The sequence below is a fragment of the Thermobia domestica genome, chromosome 13, assembly GCF_964235325.1.
Source record: "Thermobia domestica chromosome 13, izTheDome1.hap1.1, whole genome shotgun sequence".
NCBI classification, from domain to species: domain Eukaryota; kingdom Metazoa; phylum Arthropoda; class Insecta; order Zygentoma; family Lepismatidae; genus Thermobia; species Thermobia domestica.
The window spans coordinates 167,049,884-167,069,443 of record NC_137466.1 but is presented as its reverse complement, the minus strand read 5'-3'; the positions used below and the strand labels follow the sequence as shown (position 1 = coordinate 167,069,443).

Sequence of the window (19,560 nt, the reverse complement as noted above, 5' to 3'; positions counted from 1 at the left end):
CAATCTCATCGTCCTCCTGCCATGTGGAAAGTAATACAATATACTTGTTCTTTGCAGCTTTGTACGATACTAGTGCCACCTGTTGTTCTACTCTTCAAACAATACGTTTTAAGAATGAGCAAAAGGCCCTTAAAATACAACACTTAACACTAGAACACGCCCGTTAGCAGCCTGCTCACAACAATCTTTACGTGATTACACGCGCCGTTAGCAATTTGCTCACGGTGACCAATACACACCCTTCCATTCGAAAACCATGCGCGTGACTGGCAAAACCGGTCAAGGTCAGATAGAAATGGGGTGGGTTAGGGGATAACTTGGCCCCTCCGCCCCTATTTCTTAGAATAAGGAAAGTGCAGGTGTTTTTGCAAAACTGCGGCAATTTGCCGCGGGTGCGTGTAACGACGAGATATGTGAATGTTTATAAAATGCACAATAGTCATAGTCAATGTGATAACGTAAATTCTAGTTTGATATGGCTCTCAAAGACATGCCAACATCAAAGAACAAGGTGAAACATTCTGTTTATTTTTGTTGTTGTTGTTTTATATATTTTTTAAAAATAATTTGAGCAATTCAAAATATTACCAGAATTTAAGTAAATATACCGGTTTACATATAGTTTAAAGATAAACAATCGCCACTTTTTATGAAATGGGCTGCGTTTGGGTAACTTTAAATTGCATAGTTACCTGGATCCAGGTTAGAGTGGTATGAGCGGTATGCAATACAAGAAGGATATGGAAAAGAAAATCCTCTAATATTTCTACCTTTCCTCCTTTCCTCTTTATATTTTCCTCTCTTTCTCTCCCATCTTTTTCCTCTCCTCTCTTCTTCTTCTGTTCTTTTTTACTTCCTTCTAATTTCATTATCTACTCTCTTTTATTGAACTAGAGGTCGTGACTGGGAGTTATCTTCAGGGACACGGTCAATAAAATTAATTTAGATTTTTTTTGTCTTCGGAAGCCCGATATTGAAAATCTTAATTAATGAAGATAAATACTTCACATCGCTATTAGTTTAAATTGGCTCCCTCTAGTCAGCCACCTCTACAAATGGCTTCCTCCACATAACCTCTACACAGAAAATGTCGCTATAACGAATACCGGTATAAATTCATACAATACAATACTGCAAATTCATACAATAACAGGTGAGATCTTGAATATTGACGTAATTCAGTATAACAAAATTTCACAATAACATTAATTTCGGAGGTCTCCAAAGCTTCATTATGCCGGTGGTTTACTGTATTATTTCTAAGCAATTAAGAACAAAGAAAATAGAAATTTACAGATAGAGAAAACGAACAAGTAAATAAAAATTTCTGAGCTATTTAATCTTCTCATGAGAGAGTAGATAAAAATTATCAAATTAAATATATTTTTAGAGAAGTCTTTTATTCGATTGGTATCTTTCAGTTTGTAATTAAGTAACGAAGAATAGATGACGTAAGAAATGTTCTTCAGTATCGAAGATTTGGTTTTACATTTAATTCTTCGTGTATATTGCAAGACATTACTCTCGAATACATGCTCGGTTTCCAATCAGTTTTGTTTCAGCAATTTTTAAAAATCTTTTTCCCACATGTTAGAGTTCTTCATGGAATTCTGCCACTTTTATGTAATATAGTAATAATAATCACATAATTCACTTTAATAATGGGTACTTCAGACACTGTTACAATTAATAAGGGTATAAGAGTAAAATGAAGAGAATCGTGACAAAGAGTTCTTTTTTATATATTTCAAATTTATTCTGATGTACATGATTAAAAGAGCAATTTGACAATTAGCATATTTTAAAAATAGAATTTATTAGCTTCATACAAGCTCTCACTTTCTCACGTAACTATTTTTGTATGAATCTAAAGTTATTTTCAACTTCAATTAGTATACTTATATTTATTTATTTATTTGCATTATTCAGCTGAATTGCAATGTGTTAAAATGAATATCGTTGGACGTTCGTAAACGATTTATTAAAGACACTGGTATGGAGCGTGGCGCTGTATGGATCAGAGACGTGAACACTGAGGAAAGCTGAAATATCTAAGCTGGAAGCATTTGAAATGTGGTGTTGGCGCAGAATGCAGCGCATATCATGGACCGAAAGGACAGATCATGAAGATAATAGGAAAAGGAAGAAACAGCATGCTTGGCCATCTTATTCTTCACTCCGATTGGATCACCGTGCTGATAGAAGGAAAGGCAGAAGGAAAACCAGGAATAGGAAGAACAAGGATAGAATATTTAGATGCAGTTACGAAGAAGATGTCTTACGAAAGTATGAAACAGCTCTCCCAAGCGAGAGAAAAGTTTCACAATTTCCATGTTGCCCACCAACGTGTGGTTGAGGAGAACAAGAAGAGAAAATGAAACAAAGTAATGCAGTTGAATTCCATGTAATATCTTAAAATATCACACTAGAAAATGTCTCAAGAAAACATCTTCATAACAATACTTGGATCTGTACTTGATGCACATTTAAGATAAAGAGCAGTTCGCCGTGCTCAGGGGTAGGACTACATTTTATGACTTAAATTAGTCACATGTTTACATAAACAAAAAGTAAAAGCAAGGCTATGAAAATAAATGTACAAGTAAGCTTCATTTTAATTCATGTTGCATCGGAATAACACAAGAATAACATAACTTTACTACACTCACCGAAGAAATGTTAGTAAGACCATCGATACGGGGCCTGCGATGTTTTGATTGATTCTTGTAGCAATTGATTGATTCGACAAGATAGAAACAACGATTCCAAAATTATTGAAATCCTAACTCGGGAACACACGGAAAATCAGTGCTGTGAACATAGGGAAAACTTCGCAGACTTATCAACCCCCCCCCCCTTCCACACACACATAAACATTCAACACCGGTGTTAACTATGTTCCCGAGCTCGTATTTCATAATTTTTTGGTATGGTTGTTTCTGTCTCGACGAGTTCTATAGGAGTCAATAAAAAACCTCGTGAGCCCCATATATCGATGTCCCGCTAATGAAATTTTAGTTTGATATTATTGCGTAATGTTATCTAGGAGAGAAATTGTGTTCGTTTCAGACTGGCAACTAATAATCTGATTGGAAGAGAGTTCCTCCTCATAGCCTATTTACAGGCATTTTGTCAAAGAATACTGCTATCTGTTCTTTGCTATTTGAAGCTACAAGTCCATTAGCCCATAAAGTTACAAAGCAAGTAGCTCTGCCTATAAGGATCTTGTCTCCTGGTGAACTATAGGTTCCATCATTTTGTGCTGCAAGCACACATTTCCTTGCGTTTTATCAATATACAGAAGAGTCTCACAAACTCGACTCCGCATATCTCGACATTCTGTATACCTCACTTTTTTCTAAATCATTTCTGCTCGCAAGCAAATAAGTATCTTTGAAAGACTGTAATGCGGTGTCTATTGACAACAAGATCGTAATAATTTCTAACATTGCCTATATGGTACACACAATACAGAAACATTTAAGTTACTGTGCTATCACAATTACAGCACATATGTATGCGTATGAATTACCGCATGTTTTCCTCTGTTCAAAGATTTGTTTGCCTGTCTTTTTAATTTTTTAATTTTTTGTTCCTTTCCCTTTGTGAGACTACTTCTTGAAACTGTCTAACAAATTTGGGGGCAGGTTTTGTCCTTTCGTGAAAATTTCAATCTACCCCATTTCTCCTCTCAGTAATAAAGTGGCTGAAAAAACTCATGTAGCCGCTGTCAATTAACACTCACATTCATTTTTAATGCAGCTAGCGGTTACATGAAGGTTTGTCGCTGTACCCTAATATAAGCTAAATTTTCACATTAGACTAATAAGCAGCAAAATATTATGAGATGTGAATAACTCACCCGTTATTTCGCAAAATTCAATATTTTTGGCAGCCCATCATCCTCTTAGTCCACATGAGGTCGAGTTTGCAGGACTCAAGTGCAGTGGTTCCCAAGCGGTGTGTTGCGACACACTCATGTATCGTGGAGTCCATTGTAGTGTATTATCAAAGTGAAATGCAATCGTGCAAAATAAACTGTGTAGATATATATGTGCTGGTCTAAGAAAAAATTAGACTAGAAACTCTAGTTTAACGTACGTTACAGTAATACGTGTCTTGATAGCCTATGTGAGATTCACTGCTTTATGTGTTTTCTTTCAAAACCAAGAACAAGAATAGATGCTACTGTTCCCAGTACGTACAAAATAAATATAGGGTATACATGAGTCATTGATATTACATGTAAATCTTGTTTGTCTTGCGTGTAAGTTGGAGTATGAATATCGTGAATAATCCAGTACTGCATAATCCCTGTTTCCTCCATTTTCAACAAGCTATGAAAAGAAAGAAACAAAAAACATTATCTGGAGAACTTATATTTGTATAAAAACTATTGATGTTGTCTAACATACATCAAGCAAATATATTATTTATCTAGAATGAGAATAGTGTGAACACTTGCATGTTAGGATTATACTGTTCTTTAATTCTTCCGCTAATCAATTTTCTTTCACGATAATTGAAGTTCATCTTTTTGTTCTCTTTTTCTTTGTTTATTAGAATTTGTAAAGTAACGGAAAAGCACTATTGTTAATATAATAATGGTATATCATTGTCCTTAGAAACTGCAACCCAACAAAATGAACGAGTGTATTTCGTAATTTAATCCTTTTTTCAATTCTTTTAGCATGTCAAAGTACGGACGATAAACAATAGTTCAAATATAATAGCGTATTTTGGTACAAGTTTTAGCGTATACAATTATGAAAAATGTAGTAAGCTATTTACACTCAAAACTGACTGAGCAAAGTAGAATCAATCTTATGCTTTGCAAATATGAGGAAAACTTAACTACCCGAGCACTATGTACTAAGATGTCCTCACTTGTTTCTGTCCCAATATTACCCTATTACTTGGATAACTTTGAGATAAATTAATGCACTTATAGTTAATGGCAACCATTCCCGGATCTCTGATTCACTTGTTTCAATTAAATGGGAAAACATGTTTATTTTTTGTTCAATTTACAAACTATCTTTAGTAAAAGAAGTCAGTAAAGAAGTCAGTGATAGCAGTTAAATATCTTGGTAACACGAAAGAACAGAATTGACTAAAAAAAAAAAAAAAAATTAAAAAAGTTACCAATTGAATGTGTTATCAATTCGAAAATTGTATGTTAACTTTCTTCGAATGATGGGAAAATCATATCTCGATTCAGGGTTCAAGAAGATCAGTAAACAAAGTATTACATGTTCCGTGTTTTCTCTGATTTTCTGTTGTTTCCCCCCTTTTTTTTGCAATAGGGAAAGTTTAAGTAGGGTCTAAAATACCCAAATATTTTTCAATATCACCCCCAAAAACAAATCTAGTCTATCATCCGATAATCGTAACTAATCTCTTTCGGTGTTATAAATTATTAATTTTGTGTTAATGATTTCTTCCTTCTTTTAAAATTATTCGTATGCGAAGCAGTCGCTTACAGTAAAATCTACTCTGCTCATATTCAGTTACATGCTTATTATTTGTTAGTCTTCCAAATTACGTATTACAGAGATAACTATGAGAATTATTATAAGACTGCTTAATGTGCATGTACGTACCATATAAGCGTAAAAGATAGCGAGAATCAGATACCATTCAATATAAACGGTAAGAGATAATCAAAAATGGATTTTTTGTTATGAATTTAATCCCTTACGAATATATTTAATCTCCACCCTTATCTCTGTACTAGAAAATTTCAAAAGATCTGCTGCAACTTCCAGGTTCAATACGGATCACCATAGGCCAGAAACAATGATAGATAGCGAAGTACGATTTTGCATATGGATTCAGCGTCTCAGAAAGTAGATCCATATACGTTCTTATCCTTCTATTGAAAGCGGAATTAGTAGAAATACCGTTTTCAATGTTGGTCCTCTTTTGGGTATGGTTCTCAGAATAGATTCCATCTCTGATTTCATCCCTTTATTGAAATCGAAAATGGTAGATATGCTCAGTGGCGTACGCAACGGGTGTGTTTCGAGCAAGTTATTATGAGAAAATACACTTTTTCTGCATTAAGATATATGAGGAAGGATTAGAAACTGAGATTACAAAGTCGATATTTCTGGAGTTTTTTCTGTTATGTCGTAATGAGGAGTGCGGTGATTTTAATACATGAAGTTGGCAACTGTGCAGAGTTTCAGCCACCCACCACCTATTCATTTGGAAAACTGGTCTCGCGAAGAAGTCCGCTCAGTTATTCGATTTCTGAGCCTGAGGGCGAAAAATTTAACCACCACTGCAATTCACTGATAGCTCGTAGAAGTTTGCGGAAAGACTCTAATGTCTCGTCAGTATGTCGCAGAAGATGTAGAAATTTTGCGGCTGGTAGAGAAAACGTCACCGACGTGGAACGCAATGGCGGACCGAACACTGCATCAACAGATTTGAACACAGCTCGCGTGAAGGACAAGAGGAGGATCACGTTACGGCGTCTGATGGCAGAATTTGGAATGTTTCACACTTGAAGAAGCACCTCGGAGTCCGTAGCTTCACTTCAGATGAGGAGGTGAAACATTTCGTGGCAACCTGGTTGAACACGCAAAGACAGGATTTTTAACAGGAGGGGATCTTCAAACTCTTCCCACGATGCGATGAGTGTCTCAGCCGATGTGGAGACTATGTCAGAAAATAACCTAATGTATGTACTATCTTTGGCTGTATTCGTTGTATGACATAATATATACATGTTTCACTGCAGGCTTTGTAAACTTAATTTCTGATTACTCCTTGTATATACAAAAGTCACGAGTGTCTTGAAAGGATATGGATTGAATATTTGAACCTTATTTGATGAAATTCTGCGTACACCACTGGATTTATCACATCTGGTTTCAATATTGAATCCTCATAGTTTGGAGATCTATCGTACTTTCACGATTGGAAAAGATCCCATTTGTTCATCAGCGGCGTAGCATAAGGGAACGCCGGTACGCCCGGCATCCCCTGTTAATAAGAAAGAGTACGTATTTTATTATATATACAAATTATTTGCTTGTAATCACAATTATTTTCACTGCAATCTTCTGCATACGATCTCTTGCCTAATGCTTTGACAAGCGGAACCTACGCATGCGCGTCACTCGCATACACATAATCTGTCTTTCCTCTTATACGCCAAGTTCCTTGGGCATCCAGGCCTACTGCAAGCATCGGAGTTTTCGTCTGCTTTCTGTCAAATGCGCATGCCCAACCACGTGCTTTTTTTTACTCCTCCACACCCCTTGCAACCCCTCATTTGGTTTAGATATATGCTGGCATATTTTCAAGTATTACCAACTCTATCTATTTTGAACTAAACTATAGTTTCTGTACAGAACGTACGAGCACTAACGGCAAGGAAATAGAACAGAACAGAAACGGTTAGTTCAACTTCTTTTTGAAGCATGTCTCACTTATGTAAAAATCGTAATTAAATGCATCATAATTGTAATCGTAATTACAGGCAAATTATTAATCTTTATCATAAATACATAGTATGTCCCAGAGGTGCAGTCAAAAACTCTTTGAGGGGGCTCACACACACAAACGTAAATATAAAGCATTCTAAAGAATCACGGTCACCGATCTGCTAGGCCAAGTACTGCCGCTCCTTTCAAAGATTGCTTAAGCCCTTCAGTATCTGGATAGTCTATCTGACAACGAAATAGTCACATAGAAACGGGTCCCCAGAGTTGTTTTAAGTGCTCTCTGTTTGCACCTTCAAATAATATATGCACTCAGACCCATATTCACTAACGGGCGTCTGAGGTTCGGACCCCAAGATGACAAATTTCATGGGGCGATATATAGAAAATATGTAGTTTTAAGGAACGAGATTGAAGTATGGTATGTGGAGAAAAGCTGCCCACGAGAGAGAAATAAAGAAACTATATTGAAAACAATGTTCATACAACAGCGGAGCCGAGTTTTCTCGGTACAACGCTAGTGGCACAAGGAGCTGAGACAATTGCTTATTGGCTTCTAACGTAATATATGCATTTACTTCTGTATACCCCACCAGGTCCGCAATTAGGGAGGCTTGCCCCCCAAAAATATTACGAGTAGTTATTGATACAAAGAAATCTAGAATTGTGACGATTGGGCCCCCTAGCATATTTATGCCTCTCCCCCAAACTTTAGTGGCTGGTCACGGGCCTTCATGAACAGACTCAGCCATATAGTGCTTGTTATTAATTTACTTTTTGTATTCTGTAATCGTTTGGGATGGGTGCAAATTATGCCGGGCTAAATATAAAGCTTCTCAAAGTTATTTCATGAATGGCTTTACAGTACTTTTTGTGATAAAGTAATGATCAACGTCGGAATAGCGGGATCATAAATGGAATCTAGAGCATGCAAGGAAATAATTTATTCTATCACTGCCATAAAGGGGGCTTGGTTCGGTTCACTCTCCCTGGCTACGCCGTCGCATTGTGTACTAGGTTTATGCTTTTGGTTAGCAACACTGATCGTGGGTGGTCATGTGGTCAAGAAAAAATTGGCGGTATACAGTTTCTTTTGCGTTGTGACTTCTATTTGTGAAGTGAATAGTTGTTTTATTGTTTTAGTGTAGTGTGAAGAAAATTATAAGTAATAGACAAAGTTGTGGAAAGTGTTAGGCAGCAGCAAGGTATAGTAAATTACAAACTTTTATCAAATGATGACTGCGATAACAGTACCAGACGCAAATTTAATTGACTTTTTGTTAACAATTCCCATATCTCGGTTGACCTACGAGCAGCGCTGCTCTCTGAAAGGGAGACGACCTACCCCAAAGCTGTCCATAAAAACGACAGCAAGCAATCATTCACGCACATTTCAGTCTTCGTGGTATGATAGGTTTTCTTGGCTTTCTGGGTGCTCTGTAAGAAATAAAATGTTCTGTTACGTCTGCATTATGTTTGGAGCTAAGGAGTCTGAGTGGTGTTCGAACGGTGTTTCTGATTTGAGTAATTTCATAAAGAAAGCTATAAAACACGAGTCATCGAAACAACATTTGCTGCATAGTGAATCTTTTCACTTGTTAGGGAGAACACGCATTGAACATGTGATTTCAGAAGCAGCCCGTCTCCAAACAATAAAGCATAATGAACTAGTTAGTACAAATAGGAACATTTTAAAGAGACTTATTCAAGCAATAGTCTTCTTAAGTAAACAGGAACTAGCTTTCCGTGGTCACAGGAAATTCGAAGGTTCTAGCAATAGGGGCAATTATTTAGAACTCTTAGATCTCTTGGCTCAAAGCGAGTCTTCCATGCGAGAACACTTACAATCTTCCTCTGTATTTAAAGGAACGTCTCCGGATGTTCAAAATGATTTGATCGAAGTAATAACTACTGTGCTGAAAGAAAATATAAAACATGAAATTCAAGATTGTTGTTTTATATCGGTTCAAGCAGATGAAACTTTAGACGTTTCATGCAAAAGCCAACTGAGCATAATATTTCGTTACTGCGTAAAAGATACAGTAGAAGAGAGGTTTATAGGTTTTTTCGATGTGTCAAGGAATAAAACTGCTGTTGGTTTGTCCGAAGTAATGCATAAAGTACTGCAAGAGTGGAGCGTAGAAAAAAAAGTGGTGTGCCAGACTTACAATGGTGCATCTGTAATGGCAGGTCGAGAAGGTGGCGTTCAAAAACTAGTAAGACAATTTTGTCCATATGCTCTTTTTATTCATTGTTACGCTCACAGGTTAAATTTGGTGCTTCTGCACGGTGCTAAGTCAATAAAACAAGTCCGTCTATTCGTGTCCTCTCTAACAGCATTTCATAGTTTTTTTTTCTAAGTCTTCAAAACGAACAGCGTTGCTCACTGAAAAAGGATTTAAGTTGCCACAAGCCAGTAACACGTGATGGAATTTTCATTCCAGAGCGGTATCAACTATTACACGATATTTCAACGAACTGTATGAAGTTTTTGATAAAATTATTGAGGATGAAGATTCGGAGTGGGATAGTGAAACTGTGAACTGTGCATTAGGCATCAGGAGACACATGGATGACCCAACATTTGTGTACTTACTGCATGTTTTTGAGGCATGTTTTGTTCGTATTGACCCTCTCTTCAGACTCTTGCAATCCTCAACCGCAAGCATTACAACATGTCAACATGAAATAAATGTTGTAATCAGAATGTTGGAGAACTTAAGAGAAAGTACTTTTATTGATAACTGCATTGAAAAAAGTTCCCAGCTGAACACAAGCCTAACCTATAGCAACACACAAAGAAACAACTTACGGGCGCTAACATACGAGATCTTAGATTCGCAGATTGTCCAGATGAAGCTTAAATTTTCCTCAACTTCAGTTCGTGGAATTAGTTCATCAGAAACAATTTACAGACTACAGCAAGAAATTTCCCGGAGATAAAGTAGACCAGTTAATAAAGATCTACCCATTTTTTAACAAAGAACAACTTGAAAATGAACTCCACAATATTTATGCAGACGAAAACAAGCACTTAGATCCCCATAATCTTTTGAAATTTTTAGTAGGGAATGGTCTGGACTCAATTTACCGTGAGGTAACAAAACTTCTACGTTTAGTGTTAACTTTTCCTGTAACTACAGCAAGTGCAGAAATAAGCATGAGTACGTTGAAAAGAATAAAATCATACCTGAGGAATACTATGACCAATAATAGACTCTCAAATCTTAGTTCGTTGGCTATTGAAAAGAAATTACTAAGTGAGTTGTCATCTGATCAGCAGTTTTTAGAAAGAGTTATAGATGTCTTCGCGGAAAAGAAGAACAGAAGAATGGATTTGATGTACAAAAAAATATAAGGTAAGTTCCTTTGGGGAAATTTACGATTTCATAGTTGTTTTCCAAATACGTTACTAGAATGTATTAAGGATCGTACCATACATTATATTTTCACAGTCTGTAGTTACGTTTCTAAGGCTTGTTTAGATCTTGTAATTTTTTTCTTAGTGTATTTTGGAGAACGTGGTGGCTCAGTGGCAGAGCGTTTACCACTCATGTGAGAGGTACTTGATTCGGTCTCTGGCCACCGTCTCTAGCGGTTTACAACAGTTTTTCTCAAAGTTATCCCATTTCATATGCAATTGGATATTGATTCATTCATTGTACTTTTGAACTCTTGTGTTTTATGACTTGAAGGAAAATTAATTTTAAGTGGAAAATATCTGAACATGTTTTATATGCAAGATCACAGCCACAGAAACAATCGGGGAGGAGGAGAAAATGTGTCTGAAAAACAACAATCCTTATTAGAGGAACCAGAAAATGACTTTAAAATCCCATTTTATTTAGTGTTAAGGGTTGATAATTTATAACCTTATATATCCCCTCCGAATAGCTATGTATTGTTGTTTGCAGTAGTATTGTATCGTACAAGTGACTAACTTTGGCATCCCCATTTCGGAATACCACGCTACGCTACTGTTGTTCATTATTGTACTTGTCTTGCTCCATTTTTGCTTCTCCTGTTTTACTTTGATACGTAGCAGCATATTAGGTAATACTTCAAATTAGAACTACTAGGATAACTATAAGCAACTTTTATGGATTTGTGGTTATTATTAATAATAAATCTAGGAATATTTCAAGTGCAGTACAATTGGAAAATTTGCTGTAAAAGGTCTCACTTCCCTCAGATACATCAAATTTCTAAACCTAATAAATATGTACTACAGTACTTACTAATAATTTATAAGCTTCAAGTACGCATAATGTTTTGATGTCAGGTACGATGATCCAGAACGAAAATAGTCACGCTTGAGGTCTTCAATTTCACAAGAAGCGTGTTTCTTCAGATAAGTTATAAGGTCGTAATCGGCAAATATAGTTGCTTTTTTCCCTTCACAAATGTCAAGAATAGCTTGTGATATATCTTTGTAGTAAACATCCTCTTTATTCTTCACCATCTGCTCATACATCTTTCGCATAATGCCAGAAGTAGCAGTCTGCAAATATATACCAATGTTCTACAAATGAAGATCTCAAGCACTGATACGTGTCACATTATTTATAAAGTAAAACAGAGCGTTTTCATATTCCATTAATTTTGCATCAAGTGGTATGGTGATCTAGAGAAACAAATACTGCTTTATTCTTAATGTGACTATGTGAATTGTCTATAGTAATTGTGTGTGTGTAGTAGTAATAATGAAATAAATACATATGTGGACAAATTAGCAAAACTGGCTTTTGAGGACAAGATGTGACATTAGTTCAATCTAAAATATGACTGTAGTCTCGGTAATGTATATGTTATGTTTCTTTTATACGTTATGATATTCTCAGATCAGTTTTTCGTCTTCATGAAGCAAATGACAGCTCATTTTGACCATATTCTCTAATAAATGCATCCTTTATATTAATTTACGCTATTTCATACTACGAATTATGTTTGTACTTGTCTGTTTTGTCTCCTGATACACTAAGGACATTACACACAACATTGATACTCGAATAACAGTATACAAGGTTCAAGATCGCTTAGAAGAAGACTGGAGAGGATCTGCTATCAAAATTAGAAGGTGGAAAAGTATGGAAGCGGGTAGCAGTGGCTTCTGCAATGGAGAAGATAGAAACTTGTGAAAATGGTCAAGATATTGTTTTTTCTTCGACACGAACAAAAGCTAAAGTGCTACTGACGTCCAATAAAATCCAAATTGAAATATGCAACGTTTTAGAGGGCGTGTGTTGCGTGTTAATCGTATTGCAAAGGAACCAAAGATCATTTAGGCCAGGCAGAGGGGAAAATGTAGCCCTGGATCGACTTTTGTTAAGGAAAGCATTTCAAAACCAGGAATTAGCCTCAGCACAAGAGAAATTTGTCGTGGATGACACATGACGCACAGAGTGCGCAGAAGAAAATATCTGAAGGGGGCTTGAAGGCATGGCGGTTCCGTAACGAACAAAAAATTATCCCAGCTGTACGAAGAAATGGCTTTACTGAACCAAGTTATACTGAGACTAGACCATTCTAACAACAGAGAAAGATAAAAAGACAGAACATTAATTTTAAAATTAAAATACCAAAATGAAAATAATATGAAGTAATTAATTGGAAATGCATATTTAAGATAATTATGTGTTTCCATATTATAAAACAAATACCATGTATCTTTTCGTATCGGATTCAGTGTAGAAGCGTCATTTCACATTTTTCTCGGGAGGGAGCAAAGCCATAGATTCTGGTTCAGTAATAGTACTGTTATTTGTGTAGAGTGAAAAAAGATCGCAATGTATAAGGTGAACTTCAGCAGAACTTTTGAGAAAATACTGCATAGTATGGCATGTCAAATAGCCTACTAAACTGAAGATCTGGAGTGCTATTTTGGCTTTATAGACAAGGAAAAGTTTATGTTATAGAAGAAAAAAGAACAATGAAGAATATTATGGGGTCACCAAAGATTGTATGAGGTCAAGAGTTGCATTATGCTTACTTAAAAGTTTATACACACACTAAAAAGTCATTGCCTACTACAGTTTGAATAAGAATGCACTAAATTGTAACATGACTCAATTATATAGTGCACATCTACATGTTCTGACATCTACAAGTTGTCTAGATCTGTATATATCAGGAAAATAACAGTCAAGATTTATTATTTGACAATTTCTAATAGAACAATATATCGTTCTTGTTCGATTTATCGTTTAAATTATATTACTCCTACCTTGATTGCATGATCTGGAATAGTGTCTGGAATCATTATTAATGTATAAGTGTTTCTCTCAACAAGCTCTTCCATTGTAGAGAAAGGAATGTTGGTTCTTTGGGCAGTGAGTTCAGACAATAGAAGACTCGAATACGCAACGTATATAATGGAGCCAAACAGTGAAGCAGTAAGAAGGACTGCCTTGGTGGATATCATGCGCGGAATAACTTCACCTCCTGAAAAGAGAGAGAAAATAAACATTAAACCTTATATGATTGGCATTGTATGTATATATTTGTTTATCACATACCTCTCAGGAAACAGATCATGGACGTTAAGAACAACTCAAGTAAATCATAGCAAATACAGCACACAAATATATTTTTAGTCTATTGTACAGTGTGGTCCAAAAGTGTGAAAACATCCAAATATGATAAAAGGCAAGCTTTCTAAAGAATTGCAAAAGTAACATTGTAGGTTAGTACAGGTGAGGGAAAAACTTAGAACATGTGGCTACTATCTTGAAATCCATCGTCTTTTGAGTTCACTCTCATTTTCTTAAATGGAAACCATATGTCGTGATACCTTGTACTCATCTGAAATTTTCTCACGAATTCAAGGCTGCCTTTGTTTTTCTTTATTTTTACTATAACGATGTTATGGCTGTTTATTATTATTATTATTATTATTATTATTATTATTATTATTATTATTATTATTATTATTATTATTATTATTATTATTTGGTGTCGTTACAGATGACTAAGATAACATGACTGTGACGCAGGGAGAACACTTAAGACCAATTTGATATCAGGAGAAAGAAGCACAACGGTCGTTGATGATTTTAACAACCGTCAGCCAGATAGGACACCTACATTAGCCATACAACAGTAAGCAAATTGATCAAGAAATTCAGGAAACACGAGCCGTGGCCGACAAACCAAACTCAGGTAGGCAATGCACGACGACTGATGAAACAATATCAATAGCAGTATTGGCAGCATTTAGCAGGGGCGGACTGGCAACCATAGGGCCCACCCTGCTAAACTGAAATGAGGGTCCACTCTATAAAAATGTAAAAAATGTACTTGGCATTCTTCATATGTATTACATATAAAAGTCCATCTTCGAACCCATAAATAGTATCCCATATATTCATACAAAAGCAAAACATTAATTACAAAAAATCTGAAGTAGGAACATTTTATTAGTAACTCATACAGTGTGTAATTGGAATTATCATTTTTTATTGTAAACACACAAAATACCGGAATTGGTGCTTTCAGTTATTTATATAGTGTTATTGTTTTTTATGTAATGAATTTAAACCATTTATTTAAACAAATGAGTGTCATGTTTTAGAAAACCCAAAATATATACATGTGCAATGAGTAAAAACTAATCTCAAGTCAACTTTGAAACACTAAATAATTAAAGCACTGACAGAAATAATGTAAGTTTTTTTCCTCATAAATCAGCTCTAATATCAAATTGGTTGAAATTTTCTACTGAATTGCATACTGTAACCTAATATAATATAATATTAATATGAATGCCAGAAATATATCCTAATATTAATATCTTCATTATGCCCCAGGTACACTCACAATTTCAGTTACAGCCACGGGTTGGCTCGGGTCAACTTTCTTATGCGTCGTTTCGGCTAAAACCTATTCGGGTCATGAGTCGGGTCGGGTCGACGTTCAACTCGACCCGAGAAGGATTTAGCCGAAACGGCGCATAAGAAAGTTGACCCGAGCTGACCGATGGCTAGAGCAGCCCTGACCCTAGCGTAGGTGACCTGGCCCGACTCGTGTCTCAAGCAGGCTTGACTCGACTCCTGACCCATGAAAGCCTAATCCGACCCGTTTGAAACCACTACGCGGCAGCAAACAGTTCAGTTAATTTCGTGTTCGCCTGTTAAAGTTGTGTAATTTCAAGTAAAAATAGCCATAAAAGATAAGCTACAATCGACTGAAATCATCCAAAGACGTGGTGTATACATTATAATTTATAAACACCTTAGACAGAAAAACAAAAAAAAACAAAAAAAAAAAACCTTGCAACTGTCCTGCAGTACTCGAATGAGTCACATCACGCTCATTTGTTTCTTGGGGCTTCACAGATTCAAATAGCCTACGTTGTTTTGGGTCAGATGCAGCTTTTTGTAAATCACATCTTCGTTTGTGTTCTCGCTTTTCAGCACCACTTTTATATTTTTTCTTTACAGTAATCTTACAATCACTCCTACCATCCATACTGACAACCACATCTGTCTTCTACGACAAACGACACGTAACTGGTGTTCCAATAATTGAATTGCTGCAATCGGATTTGCTCTTCGATGTAATATACAAATAAAACACGAGCCGAGAGCAGCAACTTCATAGTAATTGTTTGAGGCTTGTATAAAACAATCGTTGATAGTGGCCACTAAATTCTTTTCGCTTTACAGCACTGGAAAAAAAAAAAAACAAAAAACAACGAAGCTTGATCCGATTTCTTTCTTCGAAGCTTGGTCTGAGGACAATGCAGTTCAAAAGCGTTCCGGCTCCACCTCCACTTTCCACAATAACAATATCTACGAAACTATTGTTTCTTTAAAACATCGCCACTCGCCGGCTTGTAAAAGGACCGGAGTAGGCAATGGTATCCAAGTCCAATAACAGCCTGAAATCTACTGTGTTTCTTATATTAAAAAAAAGTAGTAGTTAATGTGCTCGTTTTGCTGCTGTATCACAAACCCCGCAATGTTTTAGGGCCTGATTGTCTCATAGACGGAACCTTTTCAAGTCGATAAACGTGAAGAAGAATAAGGTCTGTTCATGAAAGTTTAATTTTACGTCTCTTTATGCAAAACACAAGTTTGCGGGAGTTACCCTGCAATATTTTTGATGCTGGTAAGTTTAATTGAGCACATCTTTTTAAAATTGGTGTAGGGGGCCCACCTGTCTGGGGGGCCCACCCTGAATTTTCAGGGTAGCAGGGTGGGCCAGTCCGCCCCTGGCATTTAGCAAGAGTACGAATCGAAGCACTCCCCGTTTGACCCAGGGAACTGGTGTTAGTTGCACATATTTCATGCGTGTTTTGTCCCTGCATAAGTAGCATCCCTACAAGCTACAAGATGACATCGATCGGCATTTGGAATTCGCGGAATGGGCAACAGAGCAAATAAGCCAAAATCCCCGTTTCGCCTACGATGTCTTTACTCACAGATGAGGCCACCTTTTACGTTTCTGGTGACGTGGACAAAACGAATTTTCACTACTGGTCGGATACCACAATCCCTATTGGTGTGAAGTATCTGCTAGCATTCCTGGAAAAGTGATGGCGTGGTGTATGCTCAGGTACGAGTGCACTAGTAGTATGCCTACAAAACAATAGAATATGCTGTCTATTATGCCACCAGTGTCGTTCCTTCTCCTTTTCCTCCTCGTGTAGTTTTTAGAGAAGGTGGGTAACAAACTTTGATGTCAAAGAGCATCTAGTTGGAAGCGACTAGTCTAAAATGTCTCTAGTATTGTTAATCTGCTTCCTTTTCTTGATTGTTAACATTCCCCATTAGTTTTCCGTTCCACCCCAGCTAATTTTCTATATACTTCATCATATCCACAATTCAAACACCACACTTTCATAATGTTCACTTTTGTACTACACATAGTTACAATATTTCATCTGAAATATTTGATAGATACTTTTGATAACATTTTACTTTAAGAACTGAAAATACAGTTAATTTTTATAGAAGTTTAACACTTTATTTAAGAATCCATAAAATGCATTTCATTTATTTCTAGGAGATTAACACTTAATATAAGGACTCTCAAATTGCACTTTATTTCTTTCTAATGGCATTTTTGATAATTTCTACCCTCGATTTCTTTTAAATCATTAATACTAATATTACGTAGTTAGCTGAAAACCAACACAATATGAAATACTTACCTTGCATACAAAGAGATCCAAAGATAGAGAAGAAAGCATAACTGATTGTGAGCCTATTATCCTCTGGGTATCCAAATTGATTCCCTATGTATGTACTAAATAATAGTATTAAAGGTAACAGGACGACAGTTCCCAAAATAACGAACCACAATTTGCTCGTAAAAGCTGACACATAGCTTTCCCAAGAGTACGAAAATTCGATCTTTTTGATGAAAAATCTGTCTCTAAGATTGAAAGAAAAAATATTAATATTTGATATACACAATTGCTTCTACAAATTGGTACACTTATTAAAACTATCAAAGTTGTTAATAATCTTTATATTTCTTCTGTGATGAAGATTAACACACATGCTAAGTAAACAAACACATTTATATTTAGTTCCAGAAAAGTGTAACATGCATACTTATATATAAGGTTTTTGAAAATTTCTGTTACAACGTTTGGGAGCTGATTCTATTCACAGAAACAAATATATGTGAATATACGTAGTGATTACATTTTTGAGTAATAAACCTTGTAATATGTAGAGAAATTAAACTTTTTAATATCACACAGCTCAGAAACTATTGATGTTAGAAAAAAAACTGTGTTTAAAATTTTAGGAAACTTCTACTACTCACTTTAGAATATTTGTGTTGTTATGTATAACTTCAGAAGTTTGAGAAAATGTGCAAGGAATTTTTCCAAAAGAAGTTGAGAATCTCGAGTACTCTCGAGTACTCTTATTTCGTATATGAAGGTTCTTCGTGGAGAAGACTTACCACCTGTTCGTACTTGTCTTCTTCAATGTGATTCCTGCCGCATCTACACACTGATTCCAATGTTGTTACCATTTTTGGAAGCAGTTCTGGAACGCCTGTTGTAGAATCCTCCGGCGTTCTCCTGTCATGTTATCCTGGATGTACTTGGTGTCAAATCCACTTTAAGATGAATTTCAGTGTAGGGAACACAAAAAAGTTACACGACGGGAACACAAAAAAGTCGGCACCATTCCTGAAGTGTAACGAACAGTATCATAGTGCAAACATCACTGTCCAGATGCCCACTTTCCTGGCAGTTAACGACAAACAGAATCGCGTGACCGTAGTAACATAGCAGTGTAGACAGGTTGGCAACATAGGTCAAATTCATATTGCACGATACTGAACATACCAAAATAAATAAATATCTAAAATCAGTATCACTTTCACGTGAATTCCAGATGACTTCCTATGGGACATTATCTTGATTTCGGAATCTTACTTGTAAACCTACGTTTCATCCTCTGTGATTATAGTTATCAACAATGTCTGATTATCGGCTGCTGTTTCCTCCAGTCCTTTTGATCCTTTTAGCACGAGAAACCAGAATTCGATTTGCGGTCGGAGTTCATGATGCAAGCCCTATGTTAAGCCTAGGCCTACTTCTCGTAAGACTCTAATACTGAAAAGTGGTATTAAAATCCGAACAAGAAACAAATTAACATTATCTTTAAAAAGATAGTAATATTTGTGTTAATACAAATTATCCATTTCGTTTGAATGAGAGATGTGACTTACTTTCCTTTTATTAGATGATGAGAGAGATCGAAACTTTCAAATATCTCAACATTAGCAGTCAGAGTTCCTACGCATACATCGGCCTGGCCACTTTGGAGCACTCCTAGAAGACCTGTCCAAGTTCCATTCTCTAGTCTTATTCCGATATCTACTTCCTCTGTATTTTGTGGTGGCTTGAACTTACTGCTACAAAGAAGCGGAAAGCATATACGGAGAATTTTAGTTATTATACACAAAGCAAATAATACTCTAAAAGATTACCTGTAGACCAGAAACAAAGCTTACAACACCGTTACTGAATACAGCGATATATTAAAAGATAAATAAATAAACGAAACGTTTAAGGGTTCCTGAAGAATGATATTTTCCAAATTTCAAAACGATATGAAACTCTTCTCAAACAAACATTTAG

At 36.0% G+C, this 19,560-nt stretch overlaps 1 protein-coding gene across 3 annotated transcripts in view; it reads left to right on the top strand.

Annotated features, from left to right (window-relative positions):
• The window catches only part of LOC145668710 (sodium-coupled monocarboxylate transporter 1-like), a 136,310-nt gene that overhangs the window by 19,294 nt on the left and 97,456 nt on the right, over nucleotides 1–19,560 (top strand). For all 3 annotated transcript variants that reach the window (XM_081736813.1, XM_081736810.1, XM_081736811.1), the window contains exon 2: nucleotides 14,418–14,612. The gene's annotated coding sequence lies outside the window, so the exon portion shown is untranslated. The remainder of the gene's footprint in view (nucleotides 1–14,417; nucleotides 14,613–19,560) is intronic.